General features: G+C 42.0%; 1 pseudogene; it reads left to right on the top strand.

Moving 5' to 3' along the window:
- Positions 1-24,633, top strand: part of LOC135216440 (uncharacterized) — an 84,812-nt pseudogene that overhangs the window by 34,779 nt on the left and 25,400 nt on the right.

The raw sequence follows: 24,633 nt of genomic DNA, 5'->3' as shown, positions 1-24,633 counted from the left end.
TGCAGACTACTGGGCAAAACACCCCGAAGTCTACCACCTATCAGGTAGGAACCAAGGTTTTATTTATACCTACAACATATGTTGTTTACCTGTCTATTCCAGAATTAGCTGTCTCTTACCCTCCACCAAAGGGTGCCAATCAGCTAAGTATATATCTGACAGGTAAGTTGATTGTATGAAAATGATATTGTTATGATACAATAAAGTTTCATACATACTTACCTGGCAGATATATACGATTGAAGACCCACCCAGCCTCCCCAGGAGACAGGTGGAAGAGAGAATCTTGATTAGAAAACGGAAGGAATGGTTCCTAGTCCTGCCACCCAGGGTGGGGCGGTAGATCACCTGACCTACCTGTAGCGAGTTCCGCGAAATTTGAATTTCTGTCGGGGACGACGGAGTCTATAGCTATGTATATATCTGCCAGGTAAGTATGTATGAAACTTTATTGTATCATAACAATATCTTTTTCTTCCTTTTGGGACCATTTTTCTTTAAGTAAACCAAAAATAATTTTCACATTTTTTTTGTAACCTGAGGAAGTAAACTTTGTTTACAAGTATGTAACCTCTTACGAGTTAAACTATTTATGAAATTAATAATAAAGAATGTAACTTCATGTTCACCAGGAACTGTTATGTTATATTTCCCCACATTCCAAAACAAACTTTGAGAATTGAAAATTTTCCCTTTTAAGGGAAATTTATATAGAGGTTAGATTGATTAAAAGCTACTAAACACACATCAAAGTCCCCTTCAGATAACTTACGACCGCAGTTGACAATAGTTCAGTAGCAGATGAAGATTTGTATTTGAGATTTTTTTGAGAGGAGTGGGAAAAAAATTAAGATGGAGAGATTATAGGTGGTGAAGTAATGTGATTATCTCACAATTTGCTTAATTTTTGTTTCCAGAGTTGCCGTGTAAGAACTGGAACAGTCGACAAGAACAGTGGAATTGGAGGAGGGGGAGATGGAGGTGGTGGAGGGGAAACGGGGCCTTAGGTGGCTGTCCGCCTGGTGGATGCAACTCATATCTAGTGTTCTTGATAGACAGACCAATTAGGTTTGCCCATCTGCAAGATAAGCCAGATAAGTATGTATCATGAGTTTTTTCATATTTCATTTAATTACTTATATTGAATCAAGTTTTCAGCGATGTTCATTTTGTTACTTTACCACTTGCATTTATGTATAGTACAGCTTTTCAGTTGTAACATCAATTTTCGCTAGCCAGTTTTGTTTTTCTTATTTTTTGGTACTGGTGTCCCTTTTTTAAAAAAAATAAATGCATTCTATGAGGTAGTGTGAAATTGCAAATTAAGCAAATTTACTTGCAAGACTATTTATATGTGAAGAATACTATTGCTTTAAGTCAAGTACACTAAAACCTAAGTACAGTAGTCCCCGATTATCAGAAGGGGTTTCTCTCGGCGGGTTGCTGATAAGTGAGAACCGCCATTAACCGAAACTAAAACTTCAGCGATTTATGGTGCTTCATGGTGCCGATAACCTGTTAAAGATAACCACTGTTAGGTATTTATAGCTCCATGAAACGTGCTGTGTTCTGGCACCACAAATTGCCGACTTTATGGCACTAGACAAGCCCCATAAAGCCGATAACTGGGGAACTGCCTGTACAATATAGAATCCTTTATATACTTGGTACATACTGAGACAAATTTTTGTACTAAAATCACATAAATTTAATGCTTCCACTTCTCTAAATTTGTAACTTATTCTGTACAATTTTAAGATTATAAAGAAACAAACCTTACTAAGAAAAAATGTAAAGAACAAACCTTACTAAAAAAAAATGTTAAGAAACAAACCTTACTAAGAAAAAAAAAAAAAAGTGATAAAAGCATTCTGATCAAAATCTTCTTGTTCTTGTTGTGTTTACTTTCATAAGAATGTGTACTCCTAATACGTACTTTAGCAGAAATTTGGACAGAACTACTCTTAATGGTTTAGCTTTAGAATCTGGAGAAATAAAACTGGTATTACTGTACATAACATAAATTAGAAATGAATTATGAGAAATAAAACATCATTAGATACTAGGACCCTCAGGCAAAGCACTTTCCTTTTAAATGCAAGGAAAAATAAACACTGTACACTTTCTTACTTAAAATTTATTCACCCTCTAGTAATAAATTTATGAAAATGTCAAAATTAAAAGTTGAATACTACTGTACAGTACGTATAGGCATTGCATAATTATGGAGAAAAGTCATCTTGAAGTTGATCACTGGGATGTCTGGTAGTATGTAAAAAATAAACTAGTAAAAATTACATAAGTAGCTAAAATTTTTGGTGGAAAACATCATTTCACTTGTCAAGTCAAGATCTCAAGTGGACCTTCATGGGGAGTCACATTGTATTAAATTTAGAATCATACATAACGCAATGGAAACAGATGGATGTGAGAAAGAGACTTGAGTTAAAGACTACGATAACCAAAGCATTTTCCATAAACAAATGAAAGAAGACATTTTAATGTTTCTTATTTACATGATAACCGGTACATGTTACACCACAAATTAATTGAGAACATTTTTAAGTTTTACAATGGTTATTAGGGTTTTGGTCATATTTATTTGTAGTGATGTGCAAGGGAGTTTAAAAAAAAAGCTAGGAAAGATGATTTTATGACGGGAGGGAAGAATGGTCAATAAGGAATTGGGTTAGTTGGATGAATTTTGTACATAATGAACTTTCATAAATTGATCAAGCCTTAATCTCATGCAGGTTCCGAAATGAAGGTTTTAGTGTAAATGAAAGAAAGCGTTCATAATATCAAATAGTTTTTTTAATTTATATGAAATGTTTGCACACAGGTTCCAGTGCATAATTTCCAAAGATTTGGCTCGGATTTAGTTTTTTTTCAGAACTTCCGAATATATGTAGTACACACATTTTATCATTTTGGTAATTCTCTTTAAGTTGAGATAGCTGTAGGAGTTATAGAAAGGGAGAGGAAGTGATGCAGTTTATATTAAAGTGGACCTTAAGAACGAATTTGACAAAATTCCAAGATAAAAAAATATCCCATAGCTTGATGTAATGAAGCAAAAGTGAATGAATTGTCTAGAAAAAGTTAACTGAATTCAAGCAAGACAGGCTGCTTACAGAAGTGTTTACAACAAAGTGGTCCCCATTTTGAACTTTGCAGTTCTAACAATTTTTCAAGCTAAAAAGAAAAAGAAAAAAAAAAATTGGAGAAAATAATCTTCCTTTTTATGTGCCAAACCATCAAATATAAATGATGATTTAGGAATTGTTTTCTGTTTTTGGATGCAAATATTATTCCATAGAGTGGAATGGCAACAAATTTTGTTCTTCAGTATCATGCCTACTTTGAGATGTGTAAATTTGATAGGTACATTAAAATTGGTATGACTAAGAGAAGGTAAGGGGGCCGGCCGGAACCCTATAGTATATTGTGGTAGTATAGGGCGAAAAATGCAAAGTCATGAAAAAAATTCATGGAGCTTCATATGGCAATTGAGAATACGTATACGAAATATTTCGTCAAAATTCCTCTTACTTTCGTAGTTACAGGGTAATTAGTAAACATAACTCAATAAGACCTAAAAACATTCCTCCGTACAAGAAAATGCAATATTTCTTCTGTTATCGTAAATTTTGATAATTATTCGCAAAGAAATTGTGAGGAATGGCATCTGTAGAGATTCCGCACTATTCGCAGGTATTTGCCTATTCTGCTGTATTTTTCAATGAGAAATATCCACAGTTGTCCTGTTTTTTTTTATCAATTTCATCATAAAATGCACTTTTCAAACATCTAACTCACCTGGTAGTTATATACTATATAAGACTTACGTCCCTGATGTTCACGGCAGAAATTCAAAAACTCGCGGCAATCGCCGATTGGGTAGTCAGTGCACCACCTGTGCGCCCTCTCCCAGGTACGTAGAACCGTTCCAACTATTCCTCAGATCTTCCCTGCCGCCGCATCGGTGATATCGTTGGAAGTTCGCTCGCTTTGGCCCTTGTTTCTTCAGTTATTTGGGGAAGTACACTTTGGCTTTGGCTTTGGCTTTGGCTTGTTGGGTACATGTGGATCATCTTAATAATGATGATGGATCATAATGAATGATGATGATAAGAATGTTGATTTAGAATATTATTGCTTTGACTCTTGCTTATCCTTGATCTCTCTTTGCATTTTCCAAACAATCGCCTGACTCTGCTTCGAGAGTAAGAATGTGGGTGAGAGGATATAATTCTCGGCTTGCTAAACCTCAATAGATCCTTATTCTATCTATATCAGTTAAGAATAGTCGTAAGAGGCAAGAGTGGTGAGTTGGATGATATAGAGAAAAAATGTTTTCTTTTACCTGAATGTGACTGTATTATTGCTATGTGCGAAAGCTTGAAAATAATAATAAGATCACGAGAGCGAAGAGTAGTATGTCTCGCTCTCCTAAAAATATTCAAGTGATCATATTGATCCTGCTTCCGTAGTAATAGTTCCTATTCCCCCTACTGATACAGGTGTTTGTCCAACTTGAGAGGACATGATAACGACATTCAAGCCCTAGTAAAGGCCCCTGTAGAAACAGGGAGAAATCATGGTCGAAGGAATGTGAGAGATCTTAAAATCACAAGTTACAGTGTTAAAATCAATGCAAGTGTAAGTGCAGTGGAGGGGTGCGACCGCTTGGACCTGTCATGCTCCTAGTCCTAGACCTCTTCCAAGCTCACCAACCCCCTGTGAGAAGGAAAGTCGACCGACGAAGGGAGGCGAGAGGCTTTAGCTCCCGAGCGGCCGTCCCCTTGAGCGTACCTGTTGACGATCCCCAGGACGCTCACCCTCGCCATTGGAAAGGCGAGGTTAAAGTGTTTTATTTGTGTCGTCTGACGACGCAGTACTCAGACAAGGCTGGACGCTAGGCTCATAGGCTGGACGCCAAGACGCCAAGCGTCGAGAATTGTAGGCTGCAACTCTGGATCTCTTTGTTTTCGGATACTTGCTCTCATGCCAATATAAGATGCAAGATGTCGCACAGGCGGCCGTCACCTTTGGCAGGAGGTAAGGAAGTATCGGACGAAGGGAGACTTTCGGTGCTTGTTGCAACTCCTGACCGCTCCCCTTTCGACTCCGATGCTTGCTCTCCTACCAAACTAAGACGCAAGATGTCGCACAGGCGGCCGTCGTCTTTTGATAGGAGGAAAGGAAGTCGGACGATTGGATGCCTTCAGTTCATTCTCCAGCCCCTGCGGCGTGACATTCGTCTTCAGGACGTTTTCGTCTCTAGCCGAACACGATAAAGAGAGAGAGATACTGAGGTTTTAGGCTTCCCCAACTGTCCCCCCAGCAGCAGGAAGCAGTCTCCAAATCGGTCTTCAGCCCCCTGGGTGGATCGCTGGACCGCAGTTTTAAGGAAGCTGTCTACAAACTCGGTCTTCAGCCCCCTGGGTGGATCGCTGGACCGTAGTTTTTCCTTACTTCAAGATTTGCAGCAGAAGCTCTCCTCTTTAATGCAATCTTATCAAGACCCCTTAAAAGACAGACATACAGTAGAGCAGGACGCCAAGCGTCAAGAACTGCCAGGATGTAGTCATTGTAGCAGCCAGCGTCGAGAAAGTGTGCTACAACTCTGAACGATTCTCTTCGACTCCGAAGCTTGCTCTCCTACCAAGCTAAGACGCAAGATGTCGCACAGGCGGCCGTCGTCATTGGTAGGAGGAAAGGAAGTATCGGACGATTGGATGCCTTCAGTTCATTCTCCAGCTCCTCCTGCGGTTTGGCATTTGTCTTCAGGACGTTCGCCTCTAGCCGAACAGGATGATAGAGTGGTATTGATGTTGCGGCTTCCCCAGTCTGTCCCCAGCAGCAGGAAGCATTCTCCAAATCGGTCTTCAGCCCCCTGGGTGGATCGCTGGACCGCAAATTTTCCTTACTGCAAGACTTGCAGCAGAAGCTCTCCTCATTAATGCAGTCTTATCAGCCTGCTACAAGACAGCATACGTCAAAAGCTGGGACGAATGCTGGACCGCCAGGACTTAAAACGTCAAGGTTCTTGGCACCTAGACGACAGACGTCAATATTCTGGGCAACAGGACGCCGAGCGTCAATAACCTGGATGCCAGGACGTCAGGCGTCGAGATTCTGGGCGCCAGGCGTCAAGATTCTGGACTCCAGGATGCCAGGCGTCAAGATGCTGGAAGCCAGCTGGACGACAGGCATCAAGAGGCTGGACGCCAGGACACCAGGCGTCAAGATTCTGGAAGCCAGCTGGACGCCAGGCGTCAAGAGGCTGGACGCCAAGACACCGAACGTCAAGTATTTGAACAGCAGGACGCCAAATGTCATGAAGTTCTACACCAGGAAGCCGAGAGTCGGGATTCTCGACGCCAGGACACTGGCAGGCGTCAAGAAGATTCTTCGGAAGCACCGACGAAGCATGACATCGCTACGTCGGTTATGGGTCGATCAGAAGAAGGGAAGGATGACCCCCCTCCCTCTCCTTTTCGTCCGATGAAAGACTTTTCTGACGAAGAGAATCAGAGAGATCTACAGCCTTTGTCAGGCTTGAAAAGACTTATGAAAGTTTTTCACGGAATTTTTTCCGGAAAACTTTGTTCCAGCTGCCCCTCATTCCCCACCTTCAGTTCACGAGAGAAGGCAACTGAGAAGTCCGACTTTACAAAGATGGTGTTATCACGCTCTTCCGAAGAGAGCGTTGAAAATTAAAATTAGGAAGGGAATGTATACGAAGAGAGACCAAGGAAAGACAGCTTTCTCATTTCCTCCAGCCAGATTAGCATCCAGATCTAGCATCTGGTATGATACTGGAGAGGCTCTCGGTCTGGGAATTCCCGCGTCTTCCCAAGGGGACTTCTTGAGCCTTGTGGACTCTTCTCGTCGGACGGCCATGGGAAAGACGAAGGTTTTTTGGTTACCTCTGAAATGGACCACCTCCTCAAAAAGTTTTTTTTTTTTTTTTTTTTTTTTTTTTTTTTTTAAGAGCTTTTCGAGGTATTTAATTTTCTTAGACTGGACTCTGTGATCTTTGGGGAAGAAAATAGAAACCTTCAAGTCTGCTGATACAGAAGAGCTTGTTCACCTGATGTCTTGTATTGACAAAGCTCTTTGAGACGGGTCGAACGAACTAGCGGCTTCTTTCTCTGCGGGATCCTGAAGTAAAGAATCCAAATGTGTTCTTTCCTTTCGAATGGGGTCACACCCATTCAAAATGCGGAACTGCTGTTTGCATTGGACCTGTTTTTGTGCTCTTTATTTCAGCACAAGAGTTTGGTGAATTAGGTCCACTCTGCCTTAGCCCAAAGGCCATGCGCAGGACTTAATATCGAGAATCTCCGATAATTTTTTTTTTTTTTTTTTTTATTTTTTTTTTTTTTTTTTTTTTTACGATAATCAGGTACCTCGCTGAATGCTCGAATTCCTGGAATTTATATAGCGTTTGCAAGAAGAGTTACTACTGAAGTAAAGAATATCTCTCAGTAGACGACCAACCTGGAATACAAAAGCGAACATCCAGTTTGGCTTGAATTTTTTCCTCTTGGGGTTTTCTGTTTTTCACTTTGAAGCTTTCCTTAAGGGAAGACCTTCTCCTTCACTCTCTTGGCTAGAGAAGGAAGGGTTTTTAGATTTCCAATCCTTATTCTCATTCCTCGAAGGGAAAAGAATTTAGGATGGAAGTCGTTGTACAGAAAATCTACAAATATACGTTCGTATATTACCCTCGAGACATGATTCTGTTAAACAGTTGAATTGTCCCGGGGGTAGTCGCATACCGTAGTTTTATTTCTACTGTTTGTGACCGGAGACTAATATCCTAATAAAAACTGCAACTCGGGACTGTCTACATCCCAGGAGTTACCAGTTTCGATTTTTTTTTTAACGCTCGATTATTCTAGCTGAACGAATTCCTTCAAGGAATGGATTCCTGGCAACTCAGGATAGCTAGAGAGCAAGGACTAACTGAGTAGGGTACTGCAGAAGACAGTCACGGTGAGTCACCCCAGTACTAGCTGGCTCTCCGTGATGCACGCTTGTGTTATGTCTCTCTCCCCTACAATCATTGACTACCGAATTTTTTCTCTGTCCAACAATATCGGGCTTAGGTCTCTGATTAACAAGGATTCTCGCATATATGAATGACACCTTCTACATCCCCCTGGATATTGCGAGAACTTTCAACAGAGATATATATTCTAGGACTTTTTCATCTTTATGTTTACCGCACGGTAACAGAAGTCTTTACTAGTCTCCCACTGCATCGCATTGCGGGAATGCAGAATGTTTTTCTTCAGACATCTGAGTTTGTCTTTATAATATCTTTTATTCGGAGGGGTGCAATTGTTCATTGTTCACCCCGAATTGACAGATATATACGGAAGACATAGCCTGCTCCCCGACCTGCCAGCTCTACTTCCATATGATCAGCCCACGAGAAGTAGTACTTCCCTGTGTTTTTCATTACTGGAAATCGCTCCGCTTTCATTACAACAACAACCTTACAACAATGAAATAGCTGCTAGCGTTTTCAGTCCTTTGTATGAGCACAGGTTCAGAATCTTGGAATCCTTCTCTCGATTTGGCTGTGAAGACGTAGGTTGCATACACTTTCCACCTTAGTCTTCAATGAAACATAGTGTTGTTTTCTTCTTAGCTGAGATTCAACTACTATGAGAATATCTTGCCATTAAGGACCTCGGTCTCTAGAAGGCAATTGACTTTCGCCTATTGGGCACATGCCTTAAGAGAATCATCACTTCATTAAGAGATTCACCACCTTGCCGTCCAGCATCAGTGACAAAAAATAGACAATTTTGTATGGTCTCTCGGCATAACCCTTAAAAGGCAAAGATCACGTGACTTTCTCGGATGCTTAGACAACTTGCCTCACAACGCAGTCAATTGGCAGCTGTCAAGAGCGCCCGAGTCAGTTAACGGTCTACGCTGTGACTTAGTAGGTTGTTGTTCCAGAACAATCATTACTTAATCCTAATAGATTGTCCCAGTATCCATACCATGGACACCCCCACCCCCCATGGATGTCGCTGTCTTATGTCCTATCCATTGCCGAGAAGAAGAATCTTCGCTGCAATAGGATAGGAGAATAAGAGACTCTTCGCTGCAGACTTTAAGAGAAGTGTAACGTTACAACTCAACTTAAGCGATACATAACCAGGTTCACAAATGTCTTCAATGACAGGAACTTAAACGTGTCTGAATATAATGATCTCCAAGACCTTCTCAGATCCTTCGACACTACTAAGGCGAGACTACAGTCCCCTCCAGCATGGAATCTGGACGTAGTCCTGAAGTTTCTCATGAGTGATAGGTTCGAACCTTTATAGGAAACATCATTTAAGGACCTCACCATGAAAACTCTCTTCTTAGTTAGTCTAGCAACAGCGAAAAGAGTCGGTTAAATGCCTTCAGCAAAGCTGTAGGTTCAGACAGTGGCATGCTATCTACTCTCTACAGCGGGGTTTTCTAATGAAGAACGAACGCCCTTCTCAGCTCTGGACCAAATAGTTCTAGATTCCAAACCTGTCGGATCTCTCAGGTAAGGAAGTAGAGAGAGTTCTTTGTCCGGTAAGGGCCCTGAGGCATTATCTGGAAAGAACGAAGCATTTACGTGACCATTCAGAGGAACTTTGGTGTTCTGTCAAAAAGCCCTCTCTGCAAATGTCAAAGAATGCGCTATCCTTTTTTTTTTTTTTTTTTTTTTTTAGGCATTTAATCAAGGAAGCACATTCAGCATGTAATAAAGTGGATCTCAGGCTACTGAAAAGTGAAGACTCATGAGGTTAGGGCCGATGCAACCTCTGTAGCTTTTAATCAGAATAGATCCCTTCAAAATAATCCTGGACGCAACCTTTTGGAGAAGCAATCAGTGGTTGCGACGCACTATCTGCTGCAAGTGCAAACTCTGTATGAAGACTGCTACGCGTTGGGACAGTTCGTAGCAGCTCATCCAGTAATGGGACAAGGGTCTACCCCTGAAATCCCATAACCCAATACCCTTGTTCTTACCTTGGGACTATTGGTATTTTGTGTTGTTTGTGGAGACTGGACGCAGTCTACCACAATCATTGATCCTTAGTCATGGTGGTCAACTTGTTCCTTGGTAGTGCCCGGTCAACAAGGGTATTGTAGGGAGTCTAGTCACATAGAGGTTTAACCGGTTGACAGTCTCAAGAGATCTTCAGCCCCCACCTGAGTGGATCGCTGGATCTCATAAGGAAAGCAGACATAATGAATCAGGATATCATTGAAGTCAGCTTCCTTAACAGGTACGAACCCGTAAGTTTGTTTTGATTAACTCTTATGTCAGTTCCAATGATGATAATCTCTGACCCTCCACCAAAGGTGTCAATCAGCTATATACTATAACTACCAGGTGAGTTAGATGTTTGAAAAAATGTTATTTCATTGATAAAATAAAATTTTTGAACATACTCACCTGGTAGTTATATATAATTAAATTCCCACCCTCCTCCCCTCTAGAGACTATGGGCATGGAAGATCTGAGGAATAGTTGGAACGGTTCTACGTACCTGGGTAGAGGGCGCACAGGTGGTGCACCTGACTACCAATCGGCGATTGCCGCGAGTTTTGAATTTCTGCCGTGACGTCAGGGACGTAAGCTATATATATATAACTACCAGGTGAGTATGTTCAAAAATTTATTTTATCATGAAAATAACATTTTTGTGATAAAACTATTAAAAAAACCTGGTATAAAAAATTTTTAGGTTGTTTTTTCTTGAGTTTTAACTACCAAAAAAAGGAGGTTTTAAGCATTTTTAAAGGGGTTCCAAACTATTCGCGGAGGTCTGGTACACACACATCCCCCACAAAATATAGGGGGACCACTGTATACAGAACCTTATTTTATTATAAAAATATAATTTTTGTAAGAGACTTACCCCGTATTATATAGCTGATTCCACATGAAAGGAGGTGGATCATGACATATTCTACTCCAAAGCATTAAGGGGGCCGCCGGAACCCCTATATATGGTGGTATAGGGCGAAAATGCAAGTCATGAAAAAATTCATGGAGCTTCATATGGCAATTGAGAATACGTATACAATACGTTCCAGAGAGAAATCCGCAAATGTGTGAGTCCGCGATAAAGGGGGCGGGGAGGGTCCCACTTTATACTTATCCAGTAATTAATATGATCAGAGCCCACCTGCCTCCCCTCTGATGGACATTATGCATAAAACAGAATGACATTTTTAGCTAAGTTGTTCCTAGTATTTGCTGTGGGGATGGAGCTGTTATACCTACACTGAACAATCGAAGTGCTACCCGCAAAATTTGAATTAGGGTGCTGTATGTAAACTAATAGCTATATAATTACTGAGGAAGTATATACAAAACATTATTTTCTTATAAAAATATCATTTTTCCACAATGTTAATTTATATCCTTTAACATAAGCATGGAAGCTGTTAACTTTCAATTTTTGTAATGGGAAGTAGTGTCTTGCAGTTATTATGTATTTAAACTTCTAACAAGTGTTTTCTAAAACCTTTTCACGGATTCTCTATGTACTATAGGTTTTATATTTGTTAAACTTTTAGTAGATACTGTGGGCCCCGGTCCCGTATTTCACTTACGTACTCCCGATTTGCAGACTCATGCATTTGCAGATTTCTTTGGGGTGGGCATATCCTCCCATTATCGTGGGAAATTCGCTATTTGCAATATTTTCTAAGAGAAGTATACACAAATTCCCATGTTTTTTTGATTTCATTATAAAATGCACTTTATGCGATAAATCTTAAAAAAAACCATGTATTAAAAAATTATAGTAGGTTATTTTATGCACTTTTGTAGGGGTTCCAACTACAGTAGAGCTCGGTTCTCGACGATAATTTGTTCCAGAAGGAGCGTCGAAATTCGATTATTTCGAGAAATGAATCAAGTTTTCCCATAATTAAGAAATAACTGAAATGGATTAATCCGTTCTTGACCATCAGTTATTACCCTAGCCTTGCCTTTTTATACAATACATTACATGTGAATTACAACTAAATAAGTTAGAAGTTAAATAAATATCAATGTTAAACGTATATTTATAATTTCAAAATGTATAATATGCAGTATAAAAGAAAACTAGCCTGTGTCCAACTGATTGTTGACCAAGATCCATAGGCTACCTAGGTAAATAGTAAGTAGAACGTAGTGTAGTGGGTAGGCATAAACGTGTTGCTAACATAATAAAAACATTGAAAAGCAAGTCTAATTATTAGAGTAATTAATAAACTATAAAATTAAACCAAATTTATATTTATCAAAAACTTGCAAAAATTTGCCTACAGTAAGTCGGCATTTAAGGATGTAAGCAAACCATAGCGCAGCCTGTTGGTTTATATCGGGACTATAGTAGTAAAGAAACCATATCTCGCTATAAGCCTAGGAACATTTACATTTGATATTAATTTATTGTAAATCTTTTACGGAGTCGACTGCAATACTGTATACAAAATCGCTTGAAAATTATCTTTCAGTAAATGTAATGTTATGATACTAACGGATTTTGTTTCATAAATGTCCTTATAAAAAAGGTGCGTCTTTTACGGCAAATTGTCCATATCTGGGCTGGTTTCAAGCTTATTGGACTTTGGACAATTATTATGGTACTGCATGGTACATATATACGTACGCATAAGTAAAAGAATCTTCTTAATGTCTTTAATTACTATACCATTACGTACCAGCATCTCTTGAGTTTAATATCAAGCTAACCTCTTTTCTTTTTCTTTTTTTACGACGACGCTTATAAAACGAAGCATACAGATTGCGTTCGTTACCGCGCATGCGTTGCATATGTAAACTGTGTCACTACCAGACTCATACGTAAACATTGACATCTTTTTACAGTAGACATAAAAGAATCGTCTTAATTTACTAATTATTCTATACCATAGCGCTTCTCTGATTAAGATTGCGTTCGCTACCGAACGGCAACACGTTACGTATGTGACAGTGGTTTCACTACCAAATCTCACACGTAAACAATGACGTATTTTTTACAGTAACATAAAATAATCTACTTAATTTCTATAATTAATGTATACCGTAGCGGATTCTGAGTTAACCTAAGGCTAACCTCTTCTTTACCGCACGCTTTAAAAAGCTTAGATTGCGTTGCTACCGAACCGAACATGTTACGTATGTAACTGGTTCACTACCAAATCTTACACATAAACATTAATGTATTACAGTACGACATAAAAGATTCTTCTTATTTCTTAATTACTACGCACTTAATATGGCATAGTGGCTTCTCTGATATAAACTATGACTAACTTCTTCTTTACCGGAAAGCTTAACAAAGCTTAAGATTGCATTCGCTACTGAACCGCACATGTAACCTACGTACGTAACATTGCCTTCACTCCCAACCTAACACTTAAATACGTATTGCATTTGCTACTGAAACTCGCACCTCAAGTGTGAGCTTGGTTTTAGAATATGTCTACGCTTGAAAAAAAAATCAAGCAAGGGTGCTTGATTAAATCTTTTTTTCGCTCATCACTTTCATGCAGAGGAGAGGATAGACGAAACTTGATGGTTTATTTTGGAGTTGGAAATGATGGAAACATTTTGAAGAAGGAAAACGCTTTCCATTATTTCAGAGATTAACAATAGCAAAAGGTTTTTGTACATGAACTTCCCTGACAGATATATACATAGCTATAGTCTCCGTACGTTCCGACAGAAGTTTCAAATCTCGCGGCACACGCGACAGGTAGGTCCAGGTGGTCTACCTTACCCGCCGCTGGTGGCGGATGTACGAACCACTCCGTAAGCTTGTCAGATTTTTCTCTGTCGCGGCAACGATAACACTGTTGTCGGTTCCTGCTCGATAGTTTTTCGATTCTCGCTTGCCTGGAGTTAATTTGGACTTCTTTTGGTGACGTATTCGCTTTGTTTGGCTTGGCATACGCTGATTGTGGACCGGTTTGATTTTGAGTTTGTTTTTTCTTTAACGATGTCTGATCTAGGAATCGTAGTTAAAACTTCGGTTTTGTTTAGGGTTTGCGTGAATGAAGGATGTAAGGTGATGTTGCCGAAAGCTTCGGTAGACCCCCACCGGTTTGCATGCAAATGCGGGGAATGAAGTGCTTTGCTAACCCATTGTGTGAATGTAAGGGATTGAAGGAAGAAAGGAATATGGCTCTCTTCTTATGTTAGAAGTTGGAACGTGATAGAGTGCGTAAGGTCTTCCTCTAGAAGTTCTAGCAGATCTAGAATGAGTGAGTTGGATGTGGATCCTAATAGTACTAACGTAGAATTAGAACCTTCTTCCCAAGTTGCAGCCCCGGCTCCCCGCACCGAAGCGAAGATTCGCCTTCGGAGGCGGCAGCTCTGAAAGCCAATCGTTCTGTGGATCAGAGATTCGTCAGTTGGAAGGTAAGGAGAGTGTTAGTGATCAGTGCAGTGTCCCCAGTGTTGTGGAGGGTGCGTCTGACCGGCTCCTTATGCCTCTAGGCCTAGACCTCTTCCAGACTCCCAGTTCCAGTGGAGTAGGAAAGTCGAAGCCGCAGGAGGGCTAGGGAGAGCCCCCACCGGTCAGGCGTCCCTCGGCAGATCCTGAAGTACGCTCAGGCTGCCTCGGATCGCTACAGAAGGAGCTCCTACGCCAATGCTTCTCCTCTTCGTCGTCTCCCTCTCCTCCGAAGAGTTGGAACTCCCCGATGCGTCGCGCCCGTTGAAGAGGCTTGAAGCTCCATGCAGTCCTTTGGCTTCTAGTCCGGAGGTTTTCCCGGAAGAATCGTCGGTGGAGGCGAAGAAACCCAAGAAATCCTATGATCGTTCTTCTTCTCGCGCTCCGCGCTCTGGCGCCTGCTTCCGAGGAAGTAATAGAAGATTCTCCTACGAGAGTACTCGCGGGACTTCAAGCTCAGATCACGGCGCTAGCAGACCTCTCTAGCAGTTAGATCACGTAGGAAGAAGGACGTTTCTCTTCCGATCAAGAGATCTAGGCGCCGCTCTTCAGAGGATCGTTCTCCTTCATATGTGGAGGTTTCGTATGAAGGTGGGGGCTCGCGTGAGCGCCTCGCTCGCGGGAGCGCCCTCGCTCGCGTGAGCGCCCTCGCTCGCCTGGCTCTCTTTCAATTTCAAGGCGCCAAACATCGGTAGGACGCTCTTTGGAGAAAGAAGTTTTTTTCTCCAGATTGGATTCCCGCTTCCGTAAGCGCACTGCACCTGCTCATCACGCGATTTCTTCAACTCCCTCGCGTGAGACTTCTCCTCAGTTCAGCCTCAAGATTATAGAAGGCGCCCTTATACAAGTAGGCGTTCTTCTTCCAGATGTCACTCTCCTCGAGTATCGGATCGTGACTTCTCTCCTGACAGGCGTCAAGAGTCTGGTAGGAGTCGTGTGCATGATAGACGGCCTGCTGTTAGCCGCTCCCGCAAGGTAGCGCCAAGAGCCTACTGCACATCGATCTCCTAGTAGGCGCTCGTCTTTTAAGGCGTCATACTCCCTGATTATTCTCCTCAGGGCAGACAACAAGAGTCTTTCAAGCGCCCTTCTCCGTGTAGGCGCTCTCCCGCTTCTAGGCGCATACTCCTGACCGTTCGTCTCTGGTAGGCACCACGAATCTCGGAAGCGCCCTTCTCCAGGTAGGCGCTCGTTAGCTTTGAAGCGCCCTTCTCGTAAGAATGTTACCCTCTTGTTAGACGTCAAAGAGTCTCGCAAGCAGCCTTCTCCTAGTAGGCGCATTTCGCCTTCCAGTCGAACTTCCGTTGCTAGTACTCAAACTGACAGGTATGGAGAGCCGCGCAAGCGCTCTGTCTCCCGATAGGCGCTCTTCTCCTGGCAGCCGCTCGCCTCAGGATAGCCTCAGGATAGGCGCAAAGAGTCTAGCAGCTCGCCTCCTCGTAAGCGCCCGTGGATGTTTCCAAGGATTCTCGGAGTAGGAGCCCTACATCTCCTTCGGCTGAGATTCCGTCTACCCTCGAAGAGGGAGTCTCATAGTAGACAACCCAGATCTTCTCATCGTTCTCCAGTGGATGTGAACTCTTCTAAGAGGGAGGGCGTTCTCCATCTCTCCGCTCAACTCCTACTAGGATCCCTTCGCTCTAAGGATCTTCCGCGCTCGCCTCACAAGACGTCCTAGAAGGTTCGGATGAGGAAGCCGAACACTTCTGCTGCTGTGTCTTCTTACAAGAAGCTTACAGAGCTACTTTTGCAAGTTTTTGGGGATTCCCTTACTCCTACGGTCTCCTCCTCCTCCTCACTCACTTTTTTCAACGGCGAAGACAGCGAAGAGTTCTTCTTGTGTGATGATGAAGCCAACTCTTTCAATGAAGAAGGCACTGAGGAGTTTTGGTTCCTGGATGGCTTCCAAAGAAGAAGCGGGGAAAACGATGTTCGCTTTTCCCTCCTTCGAAGTTATCAGGACGCGCTGGTTCTGGTACGAAACAGGAGAGTCCTTAGGATTGGGTCTACCGTCTTCGACTGATTCGGATTTTTGTTTTTTCGGCGCTGTAGATTCGACAAGGAGAACTGCCCTTGAACTCTGCTAAGACGACTTGGGCAATGAATGAATTGGATCACATGCTAAAAGGCATGTTTAGATTGGTCGTTGGGGGTCCTAGCCAGAAATTGAAGTGCCAGAGTCATTTTCGCCAGAAGATCTCATGTGTGTTTTGTCTTGTATGGACAAGTCTGTAAGAGAGAACGGAGCGAGTGAAATCGCCTCCCTGTATGGGCCGGGATCGTGAAGAAGAGGTCTGTTTATTGTTCCTTCTTAACGAAGTCTGTCTCCCATGCCCAGAGGTCTTCTTTGCTGTTTGCTCCTCTGTCTGCTCAGTTGTTCCCTAAAACATCTAGTGCAGGACATTTCGAGATCACTTTCGGCTAAAGCCAACCAGGACCTTTTGGCACAGTCCGGCAAGAAAACCTCGCCCTTCCTTCCCTACCAAGGCTAAGAAGGAAAAGGCAGTGTTCGAGAACCCTTTCGAGGGGGCGTCTTCATCAAGAACCTCTACTTTTAGTTTAGAGGTCGTAAACCTTCAAGAAGGGGTAAGACTTTCGCCAAGTCTGTTAAAGCCCCCAAATAACTTGCAAGTCCGTTCAACACGGTGGGCGCCAGACTGTTAGAGTTTGCAGAAGTCTGGGCCCAAAAAGGGGCGGATCCTTGGACCCTTTCTATTTTGAGGAGAGGTTACCTCATCCCTTTCGTCGAAAGACCTCCCTTGACGACCATCCCAAGGGAACTGACGGCCAGGTACAGAGACCCCATCATGAATCAAGCTCTCCATCTAGCAGTAGATCAGATGCTGGAGAAGGGGGCTATCGAACTAGTGACGACCATCATTCATCGGGCTTCTACAACCAACCGCCTTTTCCTAGTTCCGAAGTCCTCAGGGGATGGAGGCCGGTGTTGGACGTAAGCGCCCTGAACTTCTTCGTAGAAAAGAAGAAGTTCACGATGGAAACACCTTCATCAGTGCTGGCAGCACTTCGTCCAGGGGACTGGATGGTTTCCTTGGATTTACAGGACGCTTACTTCCACGTACCGATCCATCCTTCCTCGAGGAAGTTTCTCATATTCATGATGGGGGGGCAAAATTTTTTTTTTCAGTTCAGGGCTCTGTGTTTCTTTGGCCTCTCGACGGCCCCCTCTCAAGTGTTCACGGGGGATTTTGAGGAATGTGGCTCAATGGCTTCAGGTTTGAAAGGGGTGAGGATATCCTGTACCTCGACGATTGGCTAATAAGGGCCAATTCAGAAGATCGTTGTTTGAAGGACTTACAGTAACCTTTAGAATTGACGAAGGCTTTGGGACTTCTCGTCAATTTCAAGAAGTCATCACTAATTCCCGAGCAAGAGTGTGTGTATCTCGGGATACAGATGAACTCTCTGAGTTTTCGGGCTTTTCCCTCGCAGGAAAGGATAGCCCGAGGATTAGAGAGAGTAACAACCTTCTTAGGGAAAGAAGTATGCACAGTGAGGGAGTGGATGATCTGCTGGGGACACTCTCCTCTCTGGAGCAATTCGTTTCCCTAGGAAGGTTGCACCTGAGACCGCTCCAATTCTTTCTTCATCGGAATTGGAGTCGTCGTTCTCAGGATTTGGACGTTCTCCCTGTCGTTATCCCAGGACATCAAGAAAACATCTCTTATGGTGGACAGATCCCAACCTCTTTGCGAAGGGACTGTCTCTTCAATCACAGACCCCAACCTGGTGTTGTTCTCCGACGCGTCGGACATGGGGTGGGGTGCAACTCTGGAACCAACGAAGTGTCAGGTACCTGGGTGGGGGACCAGGTAGCCTGGCACATCAACAGAAAGGAGTTGATGGCTGTGTGGTTGGCTCTGAAGGCTTTCGAGCCCAAAGTCAGAAGATCGGTAGTGCAGGTCAACGCGGACAACACTGCAGCTCTGGCATACATCAGGAAACAGGGGGGGACGCATTCCTTCTCCCTGTACGAGACAGCAAGAGACCTTCTTCTGTGGGCAGAAGAAAGAGGAATCAAGCTTCTCACCAGGTTCGTGCAGGGAGAAAGGATGTAAGAGCAGATCTCCTCAGCAGGAAAGATCAGGTCCTTCCCACAAGATGGACTCTTCATCTGGATGTATGCCAGAGCCTGTGGAAGTTATGGGCAGGCCACACATAGACCTCTTTGCCACGTCAAAGAACAAGAGGCTGGATCCTTACTGCTCTCCGATATCGGATCCAGAGGCAGTAGCAATAGCTGCTCTTCTTCTAGACTGGAACGGACTCGACGTCTACGCGTTTCCCCCTTCAACCGATCCTGGGGCTAACTATCAAGAAGTTCGTAGAGTCCGATTCAACGAGAATGACCTTAATCGCTCCCTTTTGGCCGGCCCAAGAATGGTTTCACAGAGGTACTGGAATGGTTGGTGGACCTCCCAAGATCGCTCCCGCTAAGGAGCGATCTACTCAGACAACCCCCCACATTCGACAGGTACCACAAAAATCTCCTCGCTCTCAGTCTGACTGGTTTCAGACTGTCCAAAGTTTGGTCAGAGCGAAAGGCTTTTCAGCAGCAGCTGCTAAAGCAAGTCGCAAGAGCGAGGAGACCTTCCACACCTTGCGTGTATAACCAGTCAAAGTGGGATGTCTTCAGACGTTGGTGCAAGAGGAAGAACATTTCCTCTTCCAGTACCTCTGTGACCCAAATTGCGGATTTCCTTATTTTCCTCAAAGAAGAATGTCATCTGGTTGTGTCAACTATTAAGGGATACCGCAGTATGTTGGCGGCGGTATTTCGGCATAGAGGCTTAAATATATCCGATGATAAGGACCTGCATGATCTTATTAGATCATTTGAAACCATTAAGCGTTCCTCATGTAGTACGAACTGGAATCTAGACGTAGTCCTACAATTCCTTGGATCGTCTAGATTCGAACCTCCTGGCTTAGCCTCTTTCAAGGACTTGACGAAGAAGGCTATCTTCCTTTTGGCCCTAGCTACAGCTAAAAGAGTGAGTTGAGCTCCAAGCTATTGAGGGCAAGGTAGGGTTTAAGGAAGATTCTATGGTGTGTTCGTTTCTTCCAAGTTTCCTGGCAAAGAAATTGAAAAACCCCATCACGCCCTTGGCCCTGGAGCTTTGCAACAGTTCGTAGTTTATCTTTTCTAGTAGGGGAAGAGCTGAAAGAACTCTTTGCCCTATGAGAATTATGAAGTATTTCCTTAAGAGGAAGGAACAACTTAAGGCTAATCAAGATGTACTTTGGTGCTCCGTAAAGGACCCCACTCGGCCCATGTCGAAGAATGCTCTTTCCTTTTTTCTGAGAAGCCTTATTACAGAGGCACATGTTTGCCTGTAAGGAAGACCATTTTAGACTACTGAAAGTGAAAGCTCACGAGGTGAGAGCCATCGCAACTTCGCTTGCATTCAGAAAAAATATGTCTGTGCGGAACTTGATGGAGGCGACTTTTTGGAGATGCCAATCGGTTTTCGCAAACCACTACCTACGTGATGTAAAAATCACATATGATAAATGCTTCGCCTTGGGTCCTTTCGTATCGGCGGATTCGGTGCTGGGGCAGGGAGCTGAAACTTATCCTGTGTAAATTATATATGTTACCCTATATTTTATATTGTTGTTTTTTGGTTGTCTGAAAGAGGTTGCAGGAGGCACCTCTTTTTGTCGTAGTATTAACCCTTTGTATTTTGGTTAGGTGGTCTGGTGGGTTTTGGCTCCTTGCAGAGGTAGTGGTAAGGATCTGTTAGGTAAGCGGACAAGGTCCCTCTAACAGCATCCGACTTGGATTCTACCACAATAGGGGATCACATATCCCAGTGGTAGATCCGAGAGTCTTTCAGCATCAGGTCACGTCCTAGCTGTAGCTCTCCAGGCAATGCAGACTCAGAGATAGTATCTATGAAGTCTTCATCCTGAAAAGGTGAGAACCAAAGGTTTTTTATATCCTACAACATTAGTTGTTTCCCGTCTTACCTGTTATTATTGGAGCTGTCTCTTACCCTCCACCAAGGGTGCCAATCATCTATGTATATATCTGTCAGGGAAGTTCATGTACAAAAATGATATTGTTAAACTACAATAAAGTTTTGTACATACTTACCTGGCAGATATATACGATTAATGGCCCGCCCAGCCTCCCCTCAGGAGACAGGTGGAAGAGAAAAATCTGACAAGCTTACGGGATGGTTCGTACATCCGCCACCAGCGGCGGGTAAGGTAGACCACCTGACCTACCTGTCGCGTGTGGCGCGAGATTTGAAATTCTGTCGGGAACGTCGAGACTATAGCTATGTATAATCTCTGCCCAGGTAAGTATGTACAAAACTTTATTGTAGTTTAACAATATCATTTTAATAGATAGCCAGTAGTAATGTTGGGACCCATGATGAATCAAAAGGTAACTGCGTATAGAGTTGATACACCGAAAAAGCAAACGAAATGCGCGCAAGGTGTACAAGACACGACACATGTTTGAATGTTTGTAAACATTAGTTGCGGACTTTAAACAATGCTGAGTGGCGTCACCATTGTTACCAACCGTTTGCTAAATTATGCTAATCGGTCCAAGCAAGAATTTATGCCAAATATGGTGCAATTTTGTGCCAGAATTATGCTATTAATCTATCATTATCTCATTTCTCTAATACATTTGAGCTAAAACAACAATGTAATGGAAATTTAAAACATTTATATATAGGTGAAATGATAAAAAGTGACGAACAGACAATATAATAACTAATAATTGATGATCTTTACATGTTAGGAAACGTCTATAAACACCATTTTTCTTTAATAGATCACATACGCAATCAATAGTACACTATTTGATATGCAATCACTATATACTATTTGACAATGTGTGAAGATCACACATACAAATATGAAGAAAAACAACAAATTTTACTTATTACTGCTATTATCATGCCACTCAGAACCATTTTTCGTTAACATCACATAAACAATTAATAAACTACTTGAAAATGTGTGAAAATTACTTCAAATATAACATTTTGTTATTTACTGAGGATTTACTGAAAAAATAAAACTAAAAAAAAAAGTGTTAAACAAAACAAACCAGTCTCTACTCAAGAAGAAAAACATACGTACTTATTACTTGATCATTTATCATGCACTGAAAACACTATTTTTTCTTTAACAGATCACTTACATACTGAATAAATACTTGAAAATTGTGTGAAAATCACTTCAGACATAATTAAAATTTTGATTACTGAAAAAAAATAAAAAACTTAAAAAAAGGAAAAAAAAAGTAATTCTTTACTCATGAAGAAAAAACATTATTAACACTTTACTGATCGTTTGTCATGCCACTGTGGTATTTATTTATATTCACAAAATTTAACATTCCTTAGTTGGTTCAAACTTAGCAATTAACTCATTTGTTAGTGCTGCTTTTGAGGCAATTTCACTTGTAGATACATTCACTATAGCTGTGTATGAAATTGAGGAATTTTCTGCATTTTATTTAAAATTTTAGTGAATACATTCTAAAATTGTACTAGAACCCTAAGTGTGAAAGAAATTATGCTAAGCTCCAATTCGTTGGGTCAAATTGTGCTAAAAAAAAAACATGAAATTATGCTACATTTGGTAGCACTGGATGACGCAAACTAGCGGCGGCTGGCGGAAACAGTTTTGTTTACAAACATCATATGGTCGGGGGTCGGAAACTGGTTTTTTGGTTGAAAACAGATACAAAGTTTATTGGAAATTTAGTGGCGAAATCCGATTATGTCGAGTACTAATACGGTGTGAACGGGTCTCTACTGTATTTCCGGGGGGTGTCTGGTACGCATACCCCCACCAATTGGGGGGGGGGGGGGGACCACTGTACCTGTATTTATTTAAAGGTCATAAAACTATATTTAGTGTGTGAAAAAAGTTCACTCACCTTAAACATACTTCTTAACCTGTCTTGATTACCTGCATTTCCTATTGGAAAAAGTCAGAAAACTGTTTTGGTGATCTGTGTGGGTAGTGTATCAACAGGTACGATAGTTTAAAAATAGTAATGTTTTGTGCTGGAATAAATTAGAAAATTCTTTTATATTTCCTTTGTCTTTTTTTTTTTTTGTCAAAGTTGTTAGTTCAGTAGACAAAATGATTTTTTATTATATGTAATATACTAATATTAGTCTATAAAACAAGTTACATATTTGCTATTTTGAATTTGCAGCAGAACTTGTGGAAGTAATCTGAGCCACAGTTCCAGGAGTTTGGGACGTGATATTGGAAGTGATAATATTCTATGGAGTTCAGGAGGCTTAGGCAGGGAAACCACACAGATGACTTTTATCCTCCTCCAGCCCATCCACACAGTCAATCGGACTTCATTAATTACTTATATGAATCAGCTGTCCATGAAGAAGAGGTATTGTAAATTTCTGTATTCTTATCAAAAATGATTAATTTTGTTGGGCATTTTACGCCTTCTGAATTATTGCATAAACAAGTTGATTGCCTAGCACATTTTGTATAGATTAGTAATGACTAGTAGCATTTATATATTTAGATATGTATTTATTGTACACCATTGCAGCCCTTTTTTTCCTCAGTTATGATGGTGTGCTCTACTGGTATTGTCCAAAATAAATTTTTATAGAAGGGTTTTTTTGGGAAACTAAAAAAAAATATTTGTAGAGTGCTGTGCCTGATGGCTAAAAGTAACAGTTCAAGTATTCTAGGTAAGCAGTGTCATTTTTCAAACTCGTGTCTCTGAAATAATATCTTGCTGTAAGAGAGTATTTTGATCAAGCCCCTGTGTTTTCGTTTCAGGCTGGTGTACAAGGGAATTATGGAGAGCTTTTTAGAGAACGTGAATTAAGTGGTAGCTCAAGAGACTCTGGCTATGGTTCCTTTCTTGGGGTGGGTGGGACAGGTTCCCCTCCAGGGATGTCCAGTAGCAGCCAGACTCCTCTGTGTGATGTCCGAAAAGGCCCAAGTGATTCTCTTGGTCATCCCTCAAGCAGGGTTGTCAGTCATGATTTTGACCAGTTTACTAGTGAGTTGAATGCAAACAAGAATTTTCTAGATAACCTACAGAGACTCAATCAGTTAAATGGGTTAAATGGTGGAAATTCTGCTGGTTTATCACTTCTTCCTCCATTAGGGGATTTGGATCCACTTCTCCTTGCAGGCTCTGATCTCAGTGATGCTGAGCCCTGGGGCTTAACCAGCTTTTGCCATCTGCACGTGATCTCTCACCCATGATCTCTTACCTCCTTCTTCCACTCTACATCAGTTGACCCATTTTCCAATATCATCACTAGGGTCAAGACAAGTTTAGGAGGTCTAGACGTAATGTGCGGCCAGTCATCTACCACCAATGGCTCTGGTCCACCTGTCCAGTCAACTCATCAGCCTAATGGTCTTAGGTCAGGCTGAAAAGGGTCAGCAAATTGTCAATCTTTTGAATGGAATGAATCTTCATGATGGACTGTCACAAGATACTATTAACAATATTACCAGTCATCCTCTTGGAGCCCTAGCTGTTTTGTGTACTCCTAATCTCCCACCTACAAGTGGCCCAAACAATGTAAATTTGAATGGACATTGTATCCCACATCGACCCTCAGTCTTCACCAAAGTTTCTGAACTCCAACCAACTATCTCAAGTAGTGGTGACATATCTCCGAATGTCTTCGTAAACCTCGATCTCAAGATGACGCGGCATTGCCTCTTGTGTAACGTCACAACCTGGGAGTCAGGGTCTCCACAGAGTCACGATCATCAGACCAGCATACAGGACCACCAAAGGAAGGCCCAACCCATTGTGGCCAGTGGGACCACCACCTAAAGGGCCATTTTTGGTTCCACCCCCTCCAACATTCCCACCAACTGATGGTGTCCCTCCTTGGGAGTTGCTTCCTCCAATGGGAGATATCTTCACTCCACATGGACCCCCTCCACCTCTCCTTCCACCAAACACAGACATGATGCCCCCTTTCACTGACCTTCCTCCTCATGCTCTTCTTTCAATCCCCCCTCCCTTATTGGGTTTCAGGCCATTCAGTAATTACAACAAGTATTATTGTGTCTTGAATATACTACATATAATGATTTGAAATAGATGTCAATTTTTTTACAAATAAATGTAATTTGTTCAGATAAATCATGA

Source organism: Macrobrachium nipponense, chromosome 6 (genome assembly GCF_015104395.2).
Source record: "Macrobrachium nipponense isolate FS-2020 chromosome 6, ASM1510439v2, whole genome shotgun sequence".
Classification (NCBI taxonomy): Eukaryota; Metazoa; Arthropoda; class Malacostraca; order Decapoda; family Palaemonidae; genus Macrobrachium; species Macrobrachium nipponense.
The sequence above is the reverse complement of the archived record's forward strand: the minus strand, read 5'-3'. Positions and strand labels throughout refer to the sequence as shown.